The following is a 26,224-nucleotide window of genomic DNA, read 5'->3' on the forward strand; positions in this document are numbered from 1 at the left end:
CCGTAGCAGTCGCGCAGTTCCTCACTGAAGAGCCTAGAACCGCTCGGCCACAAGAAATAATCAATGTCCTTCGGTGTATGTAATTTAAATCCAAGCAAAACAAGATAGTTCGTAAGTCACTGCTGTTGCGTTATTGTGACGGCTCGCCCTCCACTGCGAGCGCGGCTAGGCGGCACGGCTCATACACTCCTGGAAATTGAAATAAGAACACCGTGAATTCATTGTCCCAGGAAGGGGAAACTTTATTGACACATTCCTGGGGTCAGATACAACACATGATCACACTGACAGAACCACAGGCACATAGACACAGGCAACAGAGCATGCACAATGTCGGCACTAGTACAGTGTATATCCACCTTTCGCAGCAATGCAGGCTGCTATTCTCCCATGGAGACGATCGTAGAGATGCTGGATGTAGTCCTGTGGAACGGCTTGCCATGCCATTTCCACCTGGCGCCTCAGTTGGACCAGCGTTCGTGCTGGACGTGCAGTTCGCGTGAGACGACGCTTTATCCAGCCCCAAACATGCTCAATGGGGGACAGATCCGGAGATCTTGCTGGCCAGGGTAGTTGACTTACACCTTCTAGAGCACGTTGGGTGGCACGGGATACATGCGGACGTGCATTGTCCTGTTGGAACAGCAAGTTCCCTTGCCGGACTAGGAATGGTAGAACGATGGGTTCGATGACGGTTTGGATGTACCGTGCACTATTCAGTGTCCCCTCGACGATCACCTGAGGTGTACGGCCAGTGTAGGAGATCGCTCCCCACACCATGATGCCGGGTGTTGGCCCTGTGTGCCTCGGTCGTATGCAGTCCTGATTGTGGCGCTCACCTGCACGGCGCCAAACACGCATACGACCATCATTGGCACCAAGGCAGAAGCGACTCTCATCGCTGAAGACGACACGTCTCCATTCGTGCCTCCATTCACGCCTGTCACGACACCACTGGAGGCGGGCTGCACGATGTTGGGGCGTGAGCGGAAGACGGCCTAACGGTGTGCGAGACCGTAGCCCAGCTTCATGGAGACGGTTGCGAATGGTCCTCGGCGATACCCCAGGAGCAACAGTGTCCCTAATTTGCTGGGAAGTGACGGTGCGGCCCCTTACGGCACTGCGTAGGATCCTACGGTCTTGGCGTGCATCCGTGCGTCGCTGCGGTCCGGTCCCAGGTCGACGGGCACGTGCACCTTCCGCCGACCACTGGCGACAACATCGATGTACTGTGGAGACCTCACGCCCCACGCATTGAGCAATTCGGCGGTACGTCCACCCGGCCTCCCGCATGCCCACTATACGCCCTCGCTCCAAGTCCGTCAACTGCACATACGGTTCACGTCCACGCTGTCGCGGCATGCTACCAGTGTTAAAGACTGCGATGGAGCTCCGTCTGCCACGGCAAACTGGCTGACACTGACGGCGGCGGTGCACAAATGCTGCGCAGCTAGCGCCATTCGACGGCCAACACCGCGGTTCCTGGTGTGTCCGCTGTGCCGTGCGTGTGATCATTGCTTGTACAGCCCTCTCGCAGTGTCCGGAGCAAGTATGGTGGGTCTGACACACAGGTGTCAATGTGTTCTTTTTTCCATTTCCAGGAGTGTAAATTCTCTTCGTGTAGATGCCGCTCCAGTCGTGGTGCCCTACTGTGCGTACTATTTGCTGACGTAGTCTCACAGCCCTCTCTGGTGTTCCGTTCTTCGTCGTCGTACCGGCGCTTACTGTTACGGCCGAACAGCTGTATAACACATTTTCCTGAAAATTTAGATAAAATTTTTCATTCGGTTTTATTACATACCTCAACATGCCTGTAATTGTTTCATAAATAACGCTAAAGCATTAGAAGAAACACAATGCATCGAGAACGTTACCATGAACTTCATATGAGTTCTACTTCTACTGCACAAGCTTGTAAATGCAATCTCGGCAACATAGGAGCACGTATTTTGTAGTAATTCTTAACACAAACGACAACACTGTCTTCTGCTCACTTCCCAGAGTGATACGTGGTCCCTGACTGACTGACTGAGTTCCTGACGTTCCCTCTGGAACATAGGGCCGTGACGAAATTGCTCCACCTGGTACGATATGTAGCATGTCTCTTCACTACACTCCAGGTTTTCCCATCCTTTGCAGCTTCTCTCTCGATCGTCCTTTACCACGTCTGTTTGAGACGACCACGTTTTCTAACTCTTTGAGGGTTCCAATGCAATGACGCCCTTTCAACAACTCCATGTGGTTTTCTCTATGTATACCCAATCCAGTTCCATTTTCTTTCCTTGGTTTGTATATTGATTGGTTGCTGATTTGTCTCCCTCCGAAGATCTTCATTTGTCATTATATCTGGCCATCTCACATTTAAAATATGCCGGAGACAGTGGTTGATAAAAACTTGGAGCTGGTTTTTGATATGCTTACTCAGCTTCCAAGTTTCGCAACCGTACAACATAACAGCCTTCACATTGCTACTGAAACGCCGGAGTTTGGCCTTCTTCGACATGTTCCCATTTCTCCAGACAGGGTACAGTTGTACAAATGCACCATTGGCTTTGCGGATGCGATTATGGACGTCCTCCTCAGCGCCTCCTGTAGTCTGAACCATACTTCCGAGATAGAGGAAGGATTGGACCTGTTCTACGTCCTCTGCATTAATGGCCAACCTATTCGTGATGGTCGAATTTATCCGCATTTCTTTGGTTTTGAGAACATTTATCTTGAGGCATGCAACTTCCGCCTCTCTTTGTAACTTGGCCAGTTTCTCTTTGATGTCTCGATATCGTTGTGCCATTAAGCAGATGTCGTCTGCTAAATCTAGATCTTCGATCCTGTCCCTCATCTCCCATTGTACGCCTCTCCTCCGGCCCCCCATCACTCTCTTCATCACATGGTCCAACACCAAAAGAAATAGTTTTGGCGAAAGAATACACCCTTGTCGTACTCCCGAATTATCTTCGAAAGTTTCTGTTGGTTCTCCATTATGCAGTACTTGGCATTCAAAGTCTTCATATATTTCCTTCATGATGTTAAAGATCTTCGTTGAAATGCCATATTTTGCCAGAGTATCCCATATGACTCTTCGACTGACAGAGTCGAAAGCCTTTTCAGAGTCAATGAAGGTAAGTTCGACGGTGTGTTGCCACTCCGCACTTTGTTCCAAAATAATTCTGAGAGTGTTGATAAGGTCCACACAGCTTCGACGTTTTCTAAAACCCTCCTGCTCTCTCTTCAGTTGTACTTCCACAGAATCCTTAATGCGGATTGAAATTATACTCGAAAGTACCTTACTCTGTACTGGCAGTAGGGTAATGTTCCGACAGTTGTTGCAAAACTGGCCTCTGCTCACTGCTCAGAGATATACGTGATCCCTGATTAACAGGAAATTCTAACTTAATGTTGGTACCCAACGAGGGCAAAGTGATGCGAGTCAGTATGGCTTCTAGGCAGGCATATTGCCATATATTTCTACTATGCAGTCAGGCAGACATACTGCATGCACGAATCGCATGTGCAATCCGAGAGACTACCTTGGATTTCCGTCCGATCAGCGGTCAGCTAGCGACCGCTGCGGCGCGTACACTGACCAGCCGAAACACTATGACTGCCCAGCTAATAGGCGGTATAATCCACCAGCGGCCACACGGGTGGCACGAATGCAGTGATGCCTTGGTAGGTCGCTGGAGGTAACTGGCACCATATCTGCACACAGAAGTCACGTTATTTCCGTAAAATGCTGGAAGGGTGCGGTGCTACCTGACGCCCATGTTCAGTCACATCGCAGGTTCTCTCTGGTTCAGAGCTAGCGATACGGGGAGCCAGCACATCAACTGGAACTGCCATTGTGTTTCTCGCCTGCTTGTCTCCGTACCGTAGTACAGGTGTCAAGGAGGTGTCCCCTGCAAAAGGAAGGATTCGCGCCCTCCCTTAGGTATGATGAACACGGTATCAGGATTCATCAAACCTTGCAACGCTCTGCCACTGCTTAACGTACAGTGCCTATGGTTACGTGCCCATTTTAGTCATAGTTGCCGATGTCGTGATGTTAACATTGGCACATGCATGCGGAGGTCTGTGGTTAGAAGTGTTCGGCGCACTGTGTACTCAGACTCAATTGTAGTCTGACCAGTATTAAAGTCTGATGTTAGTTCCACCATAGTTCGCCGCCTGTCCTGTTTCACCAGTCTGTCCATCCTACGACGTCAGACATCTGTAAAGAAGGGTGTCCGTCAAACGCGGAAGTCTCGACTTAGTTTGGATAACATTAGAGTGAGCAGTACGTCACATACAGTACGTTTTGTTATCCTTTTTGGTATTAGGTTCTTTTAAATACCATAAGCTGACTATTGGGAACGATGGCGATTGCATGTGGAAATCGAAATTACAACTTAAGCCTAGCACTGACTTCGCGGCGTCTTGTATGCAGTAAGCGACAATACACTGAAGTCTTCAGTCACAGATTATCTATAATTTAAAAGCACAGTTTACCTGATACTAAGAAAAACATGTTGCACGGTTTAGACACGTGCAATGAAAGGTCTCTGTTGGATTCCTTTCATGTCAATTTCTTAAATCTGTTGTCATTTACGGCATAAATTCCTCTTCTAAATTTACTGTGGCGTTTCTGACTATCTGCGAGGAGACTTTTACACGTAAACAAGAACGATCTGTCACACTACCACACTTTAAAGCACAGTTTATATCTAGTTCCTAAATGTAATTCATGTCACACAGTCTCATACGGAACCTACATCCGTTTTCTTTTATATACAGTATGTGATAAGATAATGTCATCCCCCTTCCCTTCTGTGTGAAAGAATGAATGAGCAAATATATTTCTAGTTGCATGCTGGATGGTAGTAGACAAGCCTGTCCGCTAGAGAACAGTAGGACCAACGTCGAAACAGGTGGCTACGCTTTCTAAAAGCAAAGAGGTTTCTATCCTTAGTTTTGTCCTGTCCGTCCCTTGTCATGTTGGTATAGGAAGCTGCCCCTCTGGTCACTTCCGTTTTGTATACGGAATCACCCTTGGTAGAAACCCAGGTCAGTCTGTCCGTGGCGAGCGTCTGAAGTGGTAAGATTTCCGGCTAAGCGCGTGTCTGCTAAGTCCGTAGGACAATGGATTTCTTAAGTTCAGACTAATTGAAAATTTTATCACCTTTGTTTCAGGTTTAGCTCTAAAATATATAATGTTATCTTAAATTGCAACGTAGTGTGATTCGAGTGTACAGTTCAGAATATCTCCCGGTAGTTGCTTTGTCACTACTTTGTGAGTAAAGTGGAACCACGTGTTGATGAGTAACGCTAACTAAGATCATCAATCTTAAATGCGAATATGCGTGAGATTGTAACGTCTCGTCTTGACAATATTTTTCTATATAGCAACGTTTCTTTATGTTCAACCCACGTGGGGTGTACTTTGTGAGACCAGTACCACGTGCTTATACAATTTTTTCACCCGTCAGTTTAATAGTAAGACGATAGTAACCACTTCGAGGTTTTTCTTTTGTAAATTGCTTTTCGACCTAATTTATTTTAATTACCAAAATTATCGTGGAGTTACACACTTTGTATAAAACAAGTTGATCACGTGAAGCATGTGGTATAAGCATCAAAGTAGCTCTCAGCTATTCTTTTCGGGAAGATTTCACAGTATGTTAGTATGAATTTAGTATACCTGTGTGTGGTAATTACATGACGGACAGGATTGCGTTACGAACGTTACTTCTTTGGGTGAAAATTGAATCGGTTGGTTGTGGTTAATTTCCATTTGCATATGTTTCAACGTTCTTCGTGTGTTATTTTATGAATGCAGTTTTGTAATTAGTCTCCCAATCTTGTCTCCCTATTTGATGTGTTCCGGAAGATTACAAACTCACATTTTCACAATCCTACATATGGCGCCAGTTTAGTTATGAATCAAGTTTAATATGCTCAAATTTCAATGATCAATGTTAAAATAAATTTCCAAATATAAACCGATTTATTTCTTTTTATTTAAATTCTCTTTATATATAAATATATATATATATATATATATATATATATATATATATATATATATATATATATATATCACCGGTTGTCGTATGACGATTAAAAGATTATAATTAATGCTAGTCTGGTTTGGAATTTGGTAAGCTAGACTGGATACCTGGTGAAACAGTTCCTCAGTAATGCAAGGTTAACTTCCCCAGACAGCTCACAGCTTTTATCCCACTTTTATGGTCATGGATATCAGCACCGCTTTCATAGCAAATTAAGGCAACAACATTACATCAATGCTACCGGTTCTACTACAGCTTATCCAATAGAGAAAGATTATTCGTCTTCTAACAGGGTAGGCGTATGGACTGGGCTCGTATGGACTGGACTTCAGAAGAAGAATTTGACCACGTAGTGAGTGGACTTTTCAGTAGAGCGAACAAATAACCGTGAACTTGCGCTGTTTTTCTCTTATTCTTACTATGTGACGGTTCATTTTTCCATTGGAACTGAACGCAGTGTTATCACTGAATGCTATATGTTGCGAACTAACATCCCACAGATGTTCGGGTTCACATGCGGTTCCTCTTCGTCGAAATGTCTTGGCTCAGACTCGTCTAGAGGTTGAACTGCACGTATCGCATTACACGCCCCAAAATTACACATGTGACCCTTAGGTTAAATTGTCTTAAGCGCTAATTTTACAATAAATATTCAATTACCTAATGATTCAGTAAGGTGTCGTGTTGTCATCGTTCAATGTGTTTCGTGTGGAGAAAATGATGATCTGATGCTTAACTGAAGATACTGATAATTTAATTTTACGGTATCTTTTAAACAAACGAGGTTACAGCATTGATATTTACAACATTTGTCATTTTAATGATGCGCTTTTATGTGTAATGTCGCTCATTAAGATCGAATAAAGTGTTCACATTTTGGCTTTCAGGTCTTTGTTCCCAAACTTGTTAATTTCACTTGAACAGTAAATCCTAAACTATTACAGATATGATCAATATTCAAGTTTTATTGGGATCACCATGAAAGTTTATGGAGGATGACACATTAACATTAGTGTGGCTTGATTTCCTGCATTGCTACAGAATTAAATAGTTTTCATAAATGTTTCCCTTTATAGCCGATCTTAGGTTCGCGATATTTAACACTGCTATGTCTCCTCGGCCACATACGGATTCTATTGGGTTTCACTATGACGTAGGTTCTCGTCCGTCTCTCTCGCACGCTACAGACTGTGAGTTTTCCAATTTGTGGTGAATCTGCGCCCTTTGTGGCACCTGGTCCTGGACTACAGGGTTCGTTGCACAATTCCTGAACGCTGACTATTTCGGCCATATACTTAAATGAGAGCGAAATGCTAGTTAACTCACAATGTGCAAGCACATAAACACATTGTCACATTCCGTCTCTATGCCCAGAACAAATTCATAAAATTCTAAATGTCATTGTTTATCAACATCATGAAGGACTTGCAATAAATGAACCTTGTATGATTTTATACCTTAACATCGCCCAAAAAATGACGGACGACACATGAGAAAATTGTGCATTCCGGTTGGCACGAAGGGCTGACTGGATTGGGTGCGTAATTATGTCGACTGCGCTCACCGACTTTAACGGGCACTGGAGGAGAGCAGTGGTTTGCTCCTTTCATAAATAAGTAGTGTCTCGAAGCTGCTGCTGACTCTGTCGAATGTTTCAACTTAGCACGTATAGACAGTAATCTCAACTAAAATCACACCACAGAGGTGTAATTATGCAATCGAGTCTCGACGCATATTGGGTAATGAAAGAGAGATTAAGCTACTATCTGCACTAGGGAGATGCCTACCGTCAACCTCATCCCCGAGAACTTATAACAGGCGCCGAGGCAAATTTTTAGTTTCGATGAGTTAAGTTAAAATCTACGTTCAAATTCTGTCGTCATACACGTGGACGATCGAGTTTTCCCACATCGAGCAAGGTGGCGCTCCGGGTAGCACACTTGACTCGAATTCGGGAGGACGACGGCTCAAACCCACGTCCGGCGATCCTGAGTTACGTTTCCGTGATTTCCCTAAATCTCTGCTGGCAAATGCCGGGATGGTTCCTTTACAAAGGCACGGCCGACTCCCTTCTCTAATTCGATGGGACCGATGACCTCGCTATTTGGTTCCGTCCCAAAAAATTAACAAACCAACTATTATTATCTGTATAATGGAAGAACGACAATGAAAATTTGTACCGGAGCGGGACTCGAACCAGCATTCCCCTCTTTGCTGGAGCGGTCGCCTTGCCATGTATGCATGTGCGAAAGAATATTGCATCGTAATTCGGAATAACACAGGCACTGCGTATCGTATAAAAAATGCATCTCAACACCTCATCCACATTTCCATGTGACATGTCTAAGTAAGGAATAAAACGTCGAGTTAGATAGGTCGTGATGATTCATCTTTTGAGCGGGGAAATATTCTTACTGGAATTCCTCAAGGCTCAGTTCTTGGAGTATTGCTGCTCAGGTTACAATATATCGAAGGAAGGAAGGTTGGAAGGAAGGAAGAAAGGAAGTCTGGGTTTAACGTCCCGCCGCATTATATACGAATGACTTCCGATGTTATACTGTTAGATAAGATTTTATTCTGAGGGGGGGGGGGCGGAGGGATGGGGGTAATCAGTCTTCTGACTGATTTGGTGGATCCCGCCACGAATTCTTCTCTGCAATAACTAGCAGGAACACTGCTTCGAAAACAAATGACAATATCCTTGGAGAACAAATCAGTAATCACTGGTTCTCAAATATATATTTATTATCAGTTTTCATTACATTAACTTTTTAAATTACCAGCTTCAGGTTAGCATGATCCATCCTAAGATCTGTAGACAATACTCTACGAATTAAAAAATATACCTTATCATGCCACATCAAACATCAAATGCACCGGAACGTACCGGAATGTAGTGATTACAAGAGAACACGTCCAACTATTGTTGACAGTTGAGCGGGTTACTCTTGTACCCGATACATACAGGTACGTTCTGGTGCATTCGATGTTTGATGCTGGAGTGGTATGGTAACGTTTTGTATTTCGTTGAGTATTTGCTAATTATTAATTTTACAATTCTCTGCAGATCTGAGGATGGTGGATGTTGACTCGAAACTGGTCATTTAAAAAATAAATGAAGTCAAGGTGGATAATGAATCTGTTACAATTACTGCTCTTTGCTGATGACGAAGAACTCATAATGGAGCAGCACAAGAAGCAATAAATGAAGCATTCAAAATTATTGCCTACGTTCATTCATTCCGGTAAGAGGCAAAAATATAGCCATCAAAAACAGTGCAACACTCAGGGTGAGGGGAAGGAATGCGTAAAACTGTTTGTTCAATACTCATGGGTGCATATGTCGATCAAAGCTTGAATTGGAAATCACATATTATAGATCATCTGAACCGCTTGAGTTTCTCGTTTATTTATTGATTGTGGTGATGAAAGCAGAAAAATTATCTTACTTTACATGCTTCCGGTCACTCACATCGTATAATTTCCTTTATCATTTCCACGCATTAGACAGAAAGTAATGATTCCACAGTCACCCGCCGTGTGGATAATTATCAGCTGTGCCTCGAGCATCCACAAAATAATCATTCACAGAAACGATATTTGATCACCTCCTTCGTAAATGAAATGTGCTGGCATATGAGGAATGTTTTAAAAGAGTGAGAGGGGGGAGATAGAGAGAGAGAGAGAGAGAGACAGAGAGAGAGAGAAGATGCAACGAAGAGCGACACGTTTCGTGATGGGATATTTAGTAAACACGTGTGACTATTTATTGAACACGTGTGACAAATGCTACTAAAGAGGCACAGAATATGAGGGAGAGCACTTTTCGAAAGGATAGTTGGACAAAACATTACAGTCTCCAAAAAATGCCTCGCCAAGTCAGAATGACGGTAAAAGCAGAGAAATGTGAGATCGTAAGGGGTTTATAGGCAGTCGTTATGCTCACTCACCCTACTCGAGACGAAGAGGTAAGAGGGGAAATGATAATGCTACCAGACGTTCCCTCCGCCACAAACCGTAAAGTGGTCTGTGAAGTGTAGTCGTAGCCGTAGACAGTATGTATGTGCTGGGGTTGCATTTATCAAATTACGCTGTAGTGTAAAGGAATACTAAACAGTTTTGTAAATGACCTGCACGTGGAACATATATCTTGCGCTCCCTTCTTCGCCTGCGTTGCTTCTACAGTCTGGACAGAATTTCTTTTGTTTTCCTTTAAACGAATTTTTATGTTGTTCACAAATTGCAACAGCTGCTGAACTTTGCACGCTAGAAGCCATAGAAGCATGGCCTCCAAATGTACTTCTGCCCAAAAAGAGATTTTCACAGCTAAAGTAGGCATTTTGAGCTATGGTGGTGATATTTCCATGGCCGGCCACGGTGGTCGATTTACGTCTCGTAGCTCGACAGTCAGCAGCGGGAGGTGACAAGATCCTAAAATGGAGAGAAATCTGGCTTTGGCTCACGAAACAATGCACACTTGTGCAAAGTCTCTTTGTTTATCAGAATGTGTGTTTGTGTGTGTGTGTGTGTGTGTGTGTGTGTGTGTGTGTGTGTGTAAGCTCGTGCTTCGCTTAATTTTAACTTGCGCTTACGACTACAAAGATTTAGTTAAAAAACATTTTGTAAGGTTATATGGACACTTAGTATATACTTTGTTTTACGTAATTTGTATTACTTACTATGTTTTGCGCACATCCATTTTAATCTATTTGTTTTACATAACTTCATATTAATTTACGCTCCTTGTGGCTAGCCCACAATAGGGCACTGTGTGCATTCCAGTCTGTCTTAATCGTACCTGTGTGAGTACTAAACGCACGTATTGTGCAGTACACAGCTGATACAGCGTTTATATTTTTGCAGGTGAGGTCCTACGCTGTGCCGCTGCGGTGGTGTCTGCTGCTTTGCTTAGAGTAACGTACCGCTTTCTGAAACTATTTTGAAATTTTATCATCTCCTTCATACACGGAGTGACATATTGAAATTTCTGTACTTTAATTGCCGGCCTGAGTGGCCGAGCAGATCTAGGCGCTTAGGTCTAGAAATGCGTGACTGCTACGGTCGTAGGTTCGAAACCAACCTTGGGCATGGATGCGTGTAATGTCCTTAGGATAGTTAGGTTTAAGTAGTTCTAAGTTGTAGGGGACTGATGACCTCAGATATTAAGTCCCATAGTGCTCAGAGCCATTTTTTTATATTTCCATGGAACTTTCAAGTCGTAATACATTTTTCTGTAGAAGTGAAATACAAATTTTCATATATTAGCTGTAAAAATGTTTTAATATAACAAAATATTTTCACAAAAATTTCCATTGTGTACTTCACCCCCTAAAGTGCTGCATTCCAAAAAAAAATAAAAAAAAATTGAAACATATTCTGTTTCTTTCTAACCGAGAAGCCAAATACAAATTTTCAGAGATCTAATTTGATAATTCTTTCGTAATAAAATATTTCCATAAAAACATCAATTCACTATTTCACCCCTTCAGGGGCATGAATTTCCAAACCACTGAAACACATATTTTGTCGCTTCTGACAGAGAACTGGAATGTCAGTTTTCATAGAAGTAGATTTAAAAAAATCTTAACAGCACTTTAACATTGATATGTTTTAAAAACAAATTATCACCATCTATTTCAAAAAAAAAAAAAATGTTCAAATGTGTGTGAAATCTTATGGGACTTAACTGCTAAGGTCATCAGTTCCTAAGCTTACACACTACTTAACCTAAATTATCCTGAGGACAGACACACACACTCATGCCCGAAGGAGGATTTGAACCTCCGCCGGGACCAACTGTTTCACCCCCACAGGAATTAAATTTCCAAAATTTCTGAAAAACATGTTTCTTTCTTTTGTGACAGTGAAATCAGTTTTCTTCGTACTAATTCAGAATTGTATTAATAGCAATATGTCTTCAAAAGCGGTTCATCCCCTATTTCACTCTCTTAAAGGTGGAATTTCGAAAAATCTTTTCTGAAACGATGCCTACATTATACCCACTCTGAATCTGAAGTTTGGCCGAGGTGCTCTAGGCCCTTCAGTCGGAAACCGCGCTGCTGCTACGGTCGCAGGTTCAAATCCTGCCTCGATCATGGATGTGGGTGATGTCGTTAGGTTAGTTAGGTTTAAGTAGTTCAAAGTGTAGGGGGCAGATTACTTCAGATGTTAAGTCCTATAGTGCTTAGAGCCATTGGAAACATTTTTTTGGAATCTGAAGTTTCTATCCTCAGTGGTTTTTCTGCTATGCGTACAGAGATTGTAAACCTATCGGAACGAGACGTCTCAAGACGAGCTGTCACGAATATGAACCACGGAACTTGAAAACAAAAACACTAAACCAAAGAAACTGGTTAATGTAATGTTGTGTATAATATATTGCTTTTGACCACAGATAGGACAGGAGCACCACTTGGGAAACCATAAATCAAGCTTCGAGGAAGCCACGTGCAGTCTGCACGTTTCCGTCGGTGTTTGGATGCAATCTGCTCGGAGTGGTGTGCACGTCGAGTCGGTCGGCGGCAGTCCAATCTGCTGTGATCAGGCAGGGTCGGGTCGCCACTGTGTGACGGCGGCGCCGGCTGTGCCGCTGCGGAGAACCCGGACAGTCAGTCAATGCGGCACACGTCCGGAGCAATTTGCTGGCGACAGAGCAGGTGCGGGCAGATCTGATAGCGGCCCACCCACCGTGTGTCCCCCCAGAGGGGGCGGCGCTATCTGCGGCCGCCACAGTCGCCTTGCCGCGGTCGCCGCCCTGACCCTCTAACGTCCAGGGCGGGCTGCTCGATTAGGCGATGGCCTGCCACCAAGGTAGCAGGACAGAGAACACTGCCAAAGGAAGCCGTCCCGAGCCCGACAAAGCTTACGCTGGGACGCGAATCACTACAATACACAAGAAGCGCAGGAGGACAGGTCCTCAAAATTACAGACCACTATTCTTAACATCGGTTTGTTGCAGGGTTCTCGAACATATTCTCAGTTCGAATACAATGAATTTTCTTGAGACATAGTTGTTCTCCATGAATCAGCACGGCTTTAGAAAGCATCGCTCCTGCGAAACGCAACTCGCCCTTTCTTCACATGGTATCTTGCGATCCATGGATGAAGGGTACCAGACGGATGCCATATTGCTTGACATCCGGAATGCGTTTGACTCGGTGCCCCACTGCAGACTCCTAACTAAGTTACGAGCATATGGGATTGGTTCTCAAGTATGTGAGTGGCTCGAAGACCTCTTAAGTAATGGAACCCAGTACGTTGTCCTCGATGGTGAGTGTTCACCGGACGTGAGGGTATCATCTGGAGTGCCCCAGGGAAGTGTGGTAGGTCCGCTATTGTTTTCTGTGTACATAAATGATCTTTGCGATAGGGTGGATAGCAATGTGAGGCTGTTTACTGATGATGCTGTGGTGTACGGAAAGGTGTCGTCGTTGAGTGACTGTAGGAGGATACACGATGACTTGGACAGGATTTGTGACTGGTGTAAACAATGACAGCTAACTGTAAATATAGATAAATGTGAATTAATGCAGATAAATAGGAAAAAGAATCCTGAAATGTTTGAATACTCCATTAGTGGTGTAGCGCTTGACATAGTCACGTCGATTAAATATTTGGGCGTAACATTGCAGAGTGATAGGAAGTGGGACAAGCATGTAATGGCAGTTCTGGGGAAGGCGGATAGTCGTCATCGGTTCATTGGTAGAATTTTGGGAAGCTGTGGTTCATCTGTAAAGGAGACCGCTCATAAAACACTAATACGACCTATTCTTGACTACTGCTCGAGTGTTTGGGAACCCTATCAGGTCGGACTGACGGAGGACATAGGAGTAATTCAGAGCTGGGCTGCTAGATTTGTTTCATCATCACGCGAGTGTTACGGACATGCTTCAGGAACTCGGGTGGGAGTCTCTAGAGGAAAGAAGGGGTTCTTTTCGTGAATTGCTAGTGAGGAAATTTAGAGAATCAGCATTTGAGGTTGACTGCAGTACAATTTTACTGCCGCCAACTTACATTTCGCGGAAAGACCACAAAGATAAGATAAGAGAGATTAGGTCTCGTACAGAGGCATATAGATAGTAATTTTTCCCTCGTTCTGTTTGGGAGTGGAACAGCGAGAGAAAATGCTAGTTGTGGCACGAGGTACCCTCCACCACGCACCGTATGGTGGATTGCGGCGTATGTATGTAGATTAGATGCCTATTTGGAAAGTAATGTTCGACAGGTCGCGAAATGATAACGACAGAGAACATCCGGTGAAGCTTCCCACAGATGTGTAAGGTAGTGTGTCTAGTGTGCCTATAGACCACGTCATGTCGCACTTTTCAGCTTAGAGCTTAGAGTGAGGACTTCTTTATCTACATTTATACTCCGCAGGCCGCCCAACGGTGTGTGGCGGAGGGCACTTTGCGTGCCACTGTCGTTACCTCCCTTTCCTGTTCCACTCGCGTATGGTTCGCGGGAAGAACGACTGTCGGTAAGTCTCCGTGCGTGCTCGAATCTCTCTAATTTTACATTCGTGATCTTCTCGGGAGGCAATATATTCGATACCGCATCCAGAAACACACCCCCTCGAAACCTGGCGAGCAAGCTACACCGCGATACAGAGCGCCTCTCTTGCAGAGTCTGCCACTTGAGTTAGCTAAACATCTCCGTAACGCTATCAAGCTTACCAAATAAACCTGTGACGAAACGCGCCGCTCTTCTTTGGATATTCTCTATCTACTCCGTCAGCCCGACCTGGTACGGATCCCACACTGATGAGCAATACTCAAGTATAGGTCGAACGAGTGTTTTGTAAGCCACCTCCTTTGTTGATGGACTACATTTTCTATGGACTCTCCCAATGAATCTCGACCTGGCACCCGCCTTACCAACAATTAATTTTATATGATTATTTCACTTCAAATCGTTCCGTACGCATACTCCCAGATATATTACAAAAGTAACTGCTACCAGTGTTTGTTCCGCTGTAATGTAATCATACAAGAAAACTATCCTTCTTTCTATGTATTCGCAATACATTACATTTGTCTATGTTATGGGTCAGTTGCCACTCCCTGCACCAAGTGCCTAACCGCTCCAGATCTTCCTCCATTTCGCTACAATTTTCTAATGCCGCAACTTCTCTGTATACTACAGCATCATCCGCGAAAAGCCGCACGGAACTTCCGACACTATCTACTATGTCATTTATATATATATTGTGAAAAGCAATAGCTCCATAACACTCTCCTGTGGCACGCCGGAAGTTACTTTAACGTCTGTAGACGTCTCTCCATTGAGAACAACATGCTGTGTTCTGTTTGCTAAAAACTATTCAATCCATCCACACAGCTGGTCTTATATTCCGTAGGCTCTTACTTTGTTTATCAGGCGACAGTGCGGAACTGTACCGAACGCCTTCCGGAAGTTAAGGACAATAGAATTTACCTGGGAGCCTGTATCTAATATTTTCTGGGTCTCACACGGTCGCTGTTTCCGGAATTAATGTTGATTCCTATAGAGTAGATTCTTCGTTTCCAGAAATGACATGATACGCGAGCAAAAGACATGTTCTAAAATTGAACAACAAGTCGATGTCAGAGATATAGGCCTATAGTTTTCCGCATCTTCTCGACGACCCTTCTTGAAAACTGGAACTACTTAGATAAAGCAGAGTAGGGGTTTGATAAAAAAAATGTTATACAAACAAATAATAATAATAATGATGATTATAAAACATCCAATATTCCACATAACACCTTCACTTTATTATTTTTCTTCTTTTTTCCTTTCTAGAGACACTCTCCCCTCAAGCTATGCATAGCACAATACTAACACCTCTTCCTCTTTCTGAGCTCAACATCTCACTCATTATGAAGGGATGCTGACTCAGTTTTTCAGGATAGCAAATGGGAACCTGCAGTACAGAAAATGGCCCAAGGATCACCTGTGTGTGTGTGTGTGTGTGTGTGTGTGTGTGTGTGTGTGTGTGTGTGTGTGTGTGTGTGTATGTAGTGAGTGAAGTGTTATGAAACAGTGTGTGTATAGTGTGTGCAGTGACTGATAGTGAAATATGAGTGAATAGTGTGGCATTACATTATTTAATGAGTTATTTGTAAATAAATTATTGTATACCAGGAGTAAAATCTAATGATTATCTCTAACTAGAAGTCTGTAAATATATGTGTATACGAATTAGCTTATTGTAAATTGATCTAAGCTTGTAAATACTTTGACATGTCCTATATCCTTGTAAAAAGAGATCTACGGATGAATAAATCTACTACTACTACTACTACTACTACTACTACTACCTGTGCTCTTTTCCAATCAATTAGAACCTTCCGTTCCTCTAGAGACTTGCGGTACACGGCTGTTAGAAGGGGGCAAGTTCTTTCGCGTACTCTGTGCAGAATCGAAACGTATCCCGTCAGGTCCAGTGGATTTTTCTGTTGAGTGATTTCAGTTGCTTTTCTATTCCTTGGACACTTATTTCGATGTCAGGCATTTTTTCGTTCGTGCGAGGATTTCGAAAAGGAACTGTAGTGCGGTCTTCCTCTGTGAAACAGCTTTGGAAAAAGGTGATAGTATTTCAGCTTTGCGCGTGTCATCCTCAGCTGCTTACCTGAGTAGAGAAGCACGTGGGGCTGGCTTCTATTACGACGTACTGAAAGTTGGTACAACTCTACGACAGATGACGAAGTCGAAATAGCGACTATGTAAAGAATTAGCACGAAGGTGTAGTACACAGTTGCAAACAAAACATCTTTCATTTTCGCTGTTGTTCCCTTTCGGTGACCCGTCAGTCCTTCCTTTCCGAATAGTCCTATCAGAGTCGAATGTTTTGGGCGTTTGTAGCAACTGTTTAAGGAGTTTACTGACTGTATATTTAGTCTTTCATGTACCGCATGGAATCACTAGTTATCCATGCGGTTGTTTTGTAGGCGGGAATGCTTCACGATAGAGAATTAGAGCCGGCCGGAGTGGCCGTACGGTTCTAGGAGCTACAGTCTGGAACCGAGCGACCGCTACGGTCGCAGGTTCGAATCCTGCCTCGGGCATGGATGTGTGTGATGTCCTTAGGTTAGTTAGCTTCAATTAGTTCTAAGTTCTAGGGGACTGATGACCTCAGAAGTTAAGTCGCATAGTGCTCAGAGCGATTTGAACCATTTGAACCAAGATAATTAGAACTAACCTTTACTCGTGTTACCAGGCTTAGGTAAGGTAACTAGTTTTAGTGCGACATTGCAACTGTATGTGTATGACCGGAGCAAGCAGTATTTCGCACACTAGATTATCATTTGGGGATGATGTCGTTCACATCCCTATAAGACCAATGAGTATTTCGTGGCTTATCTAATTTGCGGAAAGCAAATACTTTGATGATTCTTTTAAAAATACAGTATCTATTTCTTTTCCTGTCATTCCCCAGTCCTAGCTTGTGGCCCATCTCTAATGATCCCATCGTCAACAGGACTTAAAAGACAAACCTTGTTTAGTCCTTTTATTCGAGTGGCATTCAATCCCTCCACTTATGTGATCGGTTTAACCAGTGTGGTGATTGAATACTATGTTCCGGAAGGTTCAGTACAAATATTTTATTCACGAGGCTTTACAATTGTTCTTTAATGGCACAGAACAGTATTCTTTCCCCTACCTACACTATCCTCTCCTTTACCTACACTTTTCACCTACACTTTTCTCACGTACCGTCTCCTGTCCTCTCTTTTCCATCGCTGTTGTGATGGAAAGAGGAAATTGAAGGACTCTGTGAAGGGGATCAATAGCCGATGACTTGACAGAAGAAGAAGTGGAAGTCGATATGGTTTCCAATATTTGAGTTTAACAGAACTTTCGAAGCCTTACCATCCACTTCGGCAGAAAGAGTAATAACGCTCGTTCGGAATTACTAAAATCATTGGTGAAAGTGGAAAACCAGCGACTACACATTGTGGATCGTAGAATCTTTTGGAAAAATATTATCGACACCAATCTCAAGATATCAAGGGCAGATGGTTCAAATGGCTCTAAGCACCATGGGACTTTACATCTGAGGTCATCAGTTCCCTAGAACTACTTAAAACTAACGAACCAAGGACATCACATGCATCCACGACCGAGGCAGGATACGAAACTGCGACCGTAGCAACAGCGCGGTTCCGGACTGAAGGGCCTAGAACCGCTAGGCCACAGCGGCCGGAGATCAAGGCCAGATAAGCTTAACTGGTGATCCACCCATGCTCCTGACAGTAGTAGCACAGAGGGAGGAATGGAAAAGAAAACTTAGGATCCATTACATGACAATCAGTTTGGGTTTAGGAAAGTTAAAGGCACAGAGAGACAGTTCTGACGTTCCGCTTTATAATGGAATCAAGCCCTTAGGAAAATAAAGACTTTTCGTGGGGTCTGTCAATATAGTAAAAGTGTTCGACAATGTAATATCCCGCAAGTTGTATGAAATTCTGAGAAAAATGGGTGTAAGCTGTAAGATAAAAAACAATGTGCATAAGAACGAGGAGAGGATAATGGGAATGGAAGAACAAGAACGAAGTGCTTGGATTAAAAGGATGTAAGAGAGGCGTGCATTATTTTTCCCCTAACGCTCACCTTCTACATCGAAAAAACCAGGAAAATGAAAGGGTCAGAAATGGGATTAAATTTGAGGATCACATGTTACAATAATAAGACTCGCTGATGACATTGTTACCCTCAGTCAAAGTGTGAAAAAGTTTACAGGACATACTGTAAGGAATGGACAGTTTGATGAGCACTGAATATGAAGTAAAGGTAAACTGAAGAAAGATGAAAGTAATGAAAAGTAGCAGAAATGAGGTGACGAGAAACTTACAATCGAAACTGGGGACCACGAGCTACACGACGAGAATTCTGCTACTGTGCAACCAAAATACCTCATGACGAATGAAGCGAGGAGGACATAAACAGCGACTAGCACAAGCAAAGTAGACATTCGAGCCCAAAAGATACCTCTTGGCATCCATCATCGGACTTAATGTGAGTAATATCTTTCTGAGCACATTTGGAGCACAGCATTCTATGGATATGAATGATGGACTGTGGGAAAAACGGAAAAAAGTCGAAGCGTTTGAGATGTGGTATTATAGAAAGATTTGGAGAATTAGGCGATTCCCCGCAGAATCGACGAGGAAAGGAACATGTGGTAAACACTGCCAAGAAGAGGGACAGGATGATAGTAAATGTGTTAAGCAATCACTCAAAACCTCCGATGATACTAGAGGTGGGTGCAGAGACTATGAACTGCAGGGGAAGACGAAAATTGTCATAAAAACAAAGATAATTGAGAGTGTTGGGAGCAAGTGTTACTGTGAGGTGAAGAATTTGCACAGGAGAGGAATTCGTGGCAGGCCACTCCAAACGAGTCAGCAGACTGATGACCGAAAAGAAAAGTGCATAAAACTTTCTGCCAGGCTTGAATAAAATACATTCATATCCTAATGCCTGTTAAATCAGTTTATTCATAAAATCCGCTATTGCAGTTTCAGCTGTTCAGACGTTTCCAGGTTGAGTTCAGAGAGAGATAATAAAATGCTTCAACACACGTCAAAAATTTTAAACTATATTACATGCGTATTTGTCATCATGCTAATGCATGTGATATTTTTTAAGCTTTGACATGTGCTCAGGCACAAAAATTTCCTTATATTCCGCTTGAAAATGGCTAAACGGCTAAAACTGCAATATTATCTTTTATGAATTATTTAAGCGTCAAAACAGACTATGATTACTGCGACAGATTCATGCGTATATTACGTTCATCATTACTCATCCCCGTCGCTCTTGTTCATTTAATAGTGCCGTCTACTGACCTACATCTATATCACCATCTCTGTCTCTCTTCGCGATATCCAGCAAAGAACTTTCTACTATCGATTTGCATGCCCACGTGTCCCACCCACCTACATTTCATATGCATAGCGTCGTTAATCACGTTTTCGTCCTAATTCTTGATTCATTTGTTGGCTTTCCTATACCTCCTAGTAATTTTTATCATACAACTGTTCCTTACTCGCTATGTAATCATCCACATTTACTGGTTTCCAAACTGAAATCCTATTTCTTACCACGGTAAGACATAAAGAGTTACAGACATTGACTGTAAACTTTATTTTCTCCATCTGTCTCAATTTCTAAGTTTATTTAGTTTCTCAAAATACACTCCAATTTTTTTTCTACTTACAATTATTTCAATGTTCAATTTCCAAGAAAACACATCCTCCGAACTTCTACTTTTTGTTTTGTGACAGTGCTGTACTAGGTATAAAGGCTTAACACATTTGTAAGATACTCGTATTTCAGTCAAAAGAGATTGTGTAACTAAAATGACAGTGCTATTGGCAAACACACCGTTTGTTCTCAACAAACTTGGAAGTGACCAGTTTGTAAGTAATGGCCACATAAACACTGCGCAACCTCGCTCGTTTGTACAAAATGTATGTTGCGGAGCGTTGAAAATTAAGTATATTTCCAGAAGAAGGTAACTAATCCATTTTGTGTTCCTCATAGAGAAATTCATATTATTATTCACAAATAAACTATGATATCAGTGTACCAAATACCAGCTCGTTATACAGAAGCCCTCGAGAGTTTCGTTAATTAACACCGAGTATGGATCGAATCGTCGGCCGCATTTAGCTTAAAATAATTTTTTACCATCTGTATTTAGATACCACAAAACAATATGTCACACGACACCAAGTAATTGTTTGCATGTTTGCTTATTTTACAATTATTATTCCTGTATGATATGTATAGAGTAAGTACCGCAATATCGTAAAATCACACGACTGTTTCCATTTGTTCATTTACTTGAAAAGTTATAAACCGTTTCTGTCGTCGGAGTTACTGAATATATTTCACACGTGAACTCACAAACTCCCAGTAAGTGAAGAGTAACGAGACCATTTGTGGTACAAAACATTGCTTCTCCGGGAAGAGGGAGTATTGAATTATCGTTGTTATTCTAAGCGCTACGCGCGCTACTGAACGTCAACGCTAATTTGAGAAAAACCGAACTGGTTAAAGCAGACAAAATAAACAAAAAGACACTTTAATTGATTGCGTCTCCATTAAGAGGCGCAAGTGATTCTTACCGGTATCAGCTAAAAAATGATTCAAATGGCTCTGAGCACTATGGGACTTAACATCTCAGGTCATCACTCCCCTAGACTTAGAACTACTTACACCTAACTAACTTGAGGACATCACACACATCCAAACCGTGGCAAGATTCGAACCTGCGACCGTAGCAGCAGCGCTTTTCCAGACTGAAGCTCCTAGAACCGCTCGGCCACAGCGGCCGGCCGGTCTCAGCAATTTGATTTCAAAATTCCTCTGTTAACGGACAGTGCTTGCCACTGGCAGGCACTTTATTACATTGGAACCAATAAAATGTCACGCAGCACTGATGATAATGTGAAACTAATGTTGAAATGGAATTCGGCTGAATCATTTCACATAATGTTTCGACAGTTAATTTAAAATGAGACCTGCGTTGCTGTATGTTGCTCATAATCATCAGTGACTTTACACTGTATTCCTCACGCGATGTTAAGACGGTAATTTGGACAGTAGGCATATGTGTTACTCGGTGTTCCTCATATCTTTCAACTACTTTACTCAAACAGCTTGTAGAATGACTAAGATGGTGCACCATTGAGTGATAAGACTTGGTATAACCTTACACAAGCGATGATCACATCCCAAATAAAGACGTGTTTTTCAGATCAGGTGTCAAAGAAGTGGAAGAAACCGAAGCACGTAAGATACACTATGTAACCAAAAAGTATCCGGACATCCCCAAAAACACACGATTTTCCTATTAAGTGCACTGTGTTGCGAGGTACTCCACATCAGCGACCTCAGTAGTCATTGGCCATCGTGAGAGAGCTGAGTGGGGTACTCCGTGCAAGCCACGGGCTTCGAACGTAGTCAGGTGATTGGGTGTCACTTGTGTCACATGTCTGTTCGCGATATTTCCACACTCCTGAACATCCCTAGGTCCACTGTTTCCGATGTGATAGTGAAGTGGAAACATATAGCACAAAATCGTACAGGCCGACCTCGTCTGTTGACTGACAGAGACCGCAGACAGTGGAAGAGGGTCGTAGTGTGTAACAGGCAGACATCTATCCAGACCACCACACAGGAAATCCAAACTGCATTAGAATCCACATCAAGTACTTTGACAGTTAGGTGGGACGTGAGAAACCTTGGATTTCATGGTCGAGCGGCTGCTCATAAGCAGCACCTCACGCCGATAAATGCCAAACGACGCCACGCTTGGTGTGAGGAACGTAATCATTGGACCATTGAACAGTGGAAAAACACTGTGTGGAGTGACACAATGTGGCGTTCAGATGGCACGGTGTGGGTATGGCGAATGCCCGGTGAACGTCAGCTGCCAGCGTGTGTAGTGCCAACAGTAAAATTCGGAGGTGGTGGTGTTAAGGTGTGTTCATGTTCTTCATGGAGGGGGCTTGCACTCCTTTTTGTTTGGCGTGGCACAGGCTCACATTGAGGTTTTAAGCACCTTCGGGGATGGCGACTGCATCTTCCAGCACAATCGAGCACCTATTCATAATGCACTGCCTGTGGCGGAGTGGTTAAACGGCAATAAAATCCCTGTAATGGACTGGCCTGCCCAGAGTCCTGACCTGAATCCTATAGAATACCTTTGGGATGTTTTGGAATGCCGCTTTCGTGCCAGGCCTCACTTCACTCCGTGAAGAATGGGCTGCCATTCCCCAAAAAGTCTTCCAGCACCTGATTGAACGTATGCCTGCGACAGTGGAAGCTGGCATCAAGGCTAAGCGTGAGCCAACTCAATACTGAATTCAGACATTACCGATGGACGACGCCACGAACTTGTAGTTCATTTTCAACCAGGTGTCCTGATACTTTCGATCACAAACTGTAAACTGACTAGATCATCTTCAGAGAAAGGCTAATAATAAACGTCTAAAAGCAAGACAAATGTGGAGGACGTAGATAAGAATTGTGGAAAGACCGACTTAACTGAGATCTATGGAGACGGAACGAGAGAGGTATGAAGACTTAGAGTCGATAGTGCGGCCATCAGAGGTGGTGCGCAAGAACAGATCAGGAAAGGACGCGGAAGGAAACTGACCGTGACCTTTTCAAAGGAACTGTCTTCTAATTTGCCTGCAGCGAATAAAAGAAATCACGGAAAACCAAAATCTAGGTGCCCGAAGGGGGTTTCAAGCGTCCGTCATCCATAGGAACGCGTGTCCACTGTGATAACTGCAGCACCACCTCAGTCTAGGCCAGTCTTAACAAGAGTAACCCTTGATGTTGGTGATGACGTTCATCGTCTAGGTCTGCCGTCCTTTGTCTGAGGGCATGATTAGTAATGAACATCTCACCTATCTCTTACGTCTGGTACAAAGAGACAGATGGGTTGCGGTTCTTCACTTTACTCCTACTCTGGGATTACTGAGCATGCACCTTTACAGTTAAATAACTGTACACTAGGTTTTTGCTCCAGTCAGCCTTTTCTTCGTACTAAAATGGACCTTCAGCATGCGGACCCGACCACTGTTCTTCCGATTAATAGTACAATTTTGCCTGACCTGAATGACGGTAAATGTAACACATACTGATAAGACAGCTTGACATCGTCTGAAATCTGGAGGAGCAGGAACCAAATATCCGTTTGATCACATATATTTAGGTTTAATATATGTCAGGAGGCAATCGTGGCCGTTGTCATGGAACGTTAGCTAACCGTGAGTACCAGAACATCCTGAAAGAGATCGCAACGAAGAAGTCGAAACGTCGTTTGTGGAAAAGACACTGATGTCGATCATGAAGCGCCCCAAAACCACGAAAGATTTCACCTTGAAAGATTTAGGTTTTCCATGTTTTCTTAAATCGCTTAAACCGTATGCTCGGATTTGAAATGCAGGTAAGTGACTTCTTCCCTGTCCCAAACCATACTTATCCTGTTGGTCAACGGGGCGTTAAACAAAAACTTTGAATTCCTTTTTCCATTGTTGGATGATGCGATTTGTGGAGAAACATCATACCTATCCTGCAGGACAGATCATAGGACCCTCCAGCCGATAGTATTAGATCAGACTAGGAAAAAGAAACTTAATGATACCGACGTATAAATAACAGAAGCAGTTGAAACAAACATCCGAAAAAAAGTTGAAACGTCATATCTGTGAGTAGCACAATTTAGAAGAATAACTGGAGACCGTATTTTTACACACACACACACACACACACACACACACACACACACACATACAAGCACACATTGATTTACACACATCCTTAAAACTAATTTTGTAAGTAGTTGTTGTTAAGTATTTATGATTTTCATGTATGATTTTTTAAATATTTCTTCGATGTTCTCAGAACTGTAAAGAATTATTATTGTAGTCCTGTGACAGCTAATCTAAATACAATATTAATATGTAAAGTCACTTGGATTGTAACTACCGGCGTTCCTATTGCTTAAGTGAACTTTTCACTATCACGCTATTGCCACACTTATTATGTATCTTACAAAATTTTTATTTATGTTCTATGAAACTTAAATGTATATAATGAAATACTGATAAAATTACAAATATCACACACAGTTTTTGTTGAGTGTTTTATTACGCCAGACATAGAAGAAGGATTTGGGTTTCGTGTACGTCATTATGTAAACACAACGTAACCCTATACATCACTTCATTTCTTTTCGGCATTATCAATTTTCCTCCCATCCGATGATGTTAACAGCAGTTTTAACAGCAGTTGCCATAACGTATAGCTATAATTTTCTCGTAATAATAAATAGAAAATTCAATGCTCTGTTAATGTAAAATACACTCCTGGAAATTGAAATAAGAACACCGTGAATTCATTGTCCCAGGAAGGGGAAACTTTATTGACACATTCCTGGGGTCAGATACATCACATGATCACACTGACAGAACCACAGGCACATAGACACAGGCAACAGAGCATGCACAATGTCGGCACTAGTACAGTGTATATCCACCTTTCGCAGCAATGCAGGCTGCAATTCTCCCATGGAGACGATCGTAGAGATGCTGGATGTAGTCCTGTGGAACGGCTTGCCATGCCATTTCCACCTGGCGCCTCAGTTGTACCAGCGTTCGTGCTGGACGTGCAGACCGCGTGAGACGACGCTTCATCCAGTCCCAAACATGCTCAATGAGGGACAGATCCGGAGATCTTGCTGGCCAGGGTAGTTGACTTACACCTTCTAGAGCACGTTGGGTGGCACGGGATACATGCGGACGTGCATTGTCTTGTTGAAACAGCAAGTTCCCTTGCCGGTCTAGGAATGGTAGAACGATGGGTTCGATGACGGTTTTGATGTACCGTACACTATTCAGTGTCCCCTCGACGATCACCAGAGGTGTACGGCCAGTGTAGGAGATCGCTTCCCACACCATGATGCCGGGTGTAGGCTCTGTGTGCCTCGGTCGTATGCAGTCCTGATTGTGGCGCTCACCTGCACGGCGCCAAACACGCATACGACCATCATTGGCACCAAGGCAGAAGCGACTCTCATCGCTGAAGACGACACGTCTCCATTCGTCCCTCCATTCACGCCTGTCGGGACACTACTGGAGGCGGGCTGCCCGATGTTGGGGCGTGAGCGGAAGACGGCCTAACGGTGTGCGGGACCGTAGCCCAGCTACATGGAGACGGTTGCGAATGCTCCTCGCCGATACCCCCAGGAGCAACAGTGTCCCTAATTTGCTGGGAAGTGGCGGTGCGGTCCCCTACGGCACTGCGTACGATCCTACGGTCTTGGCGTGCATCCGTGCGTCGCTGCGGTCCGGTCCCAGGTCGACGGCCACGTGCACCTTCCGCCGACCACTGGCGACAACTTCGATGTACTGTGGAGGCCTCACGCCCCACGTGTTGAGCAATTCGGCGGTACGTGCACCCGGCCTCCCGCATGCCCACTATACGCCCTCGCTCAAAGTCCGTCAACTGCACATACGGTTCACGTCCACGCTGTCGCGGCATGCTACCAGTGTTAAAGACTGCGATGGAGCTCCGTATGCCACGGCAAACTGGCTGACACTGACGGCGGCGGTGCACAAATGCTGCGCAGCTACCGCCATTCGACGGCCAACACCGCGGTTCCTGGTGTGTCCGCTGTG

General features: G+C 43.6%; 1 protein-coding gene across 2 annotated transcripts in view; it reads left to right on the plus strand.

The window, feature by feature from the left end:
- The window catches only part of LOC126335453 (chaoptin-like), a 621,718-nt gene that overhangs the window by 96,460 nt on the left and 499,034 nt on the right, over positions 1–26,224 (plus strand). The window contains exon 2 of one of the 2 annotated variants that reach the window (XM_049998744.1): positions 10,908–10,957. The exons of the other annotated variant lie outside the window; for it this stretch is intronic. The gene's annotated coding sequence lies outside the window, so the exon portion shown is untranslated. The remainder of the gene's footprint in view (positions 1–10,907; positions 10,958–26,224) is intronic. 2 annotated transcript variants of the gene reach the window in all.

Source organism: Schistocerca gregaria, chromosome 2, assembly GCF_023897955.1.
Source record: "Schistocerca gregaria isolate iqSchGreg1 chromosome 2, iqSchGreg1.2, whole genome shotgun sequence".
NCBI classification, from domain to species: Eukaryota; Metazoa; Arthropoda; class Insecta; order Orthoptera; family Acrididae; genus Schistocerca; species Schistocerca gregaria.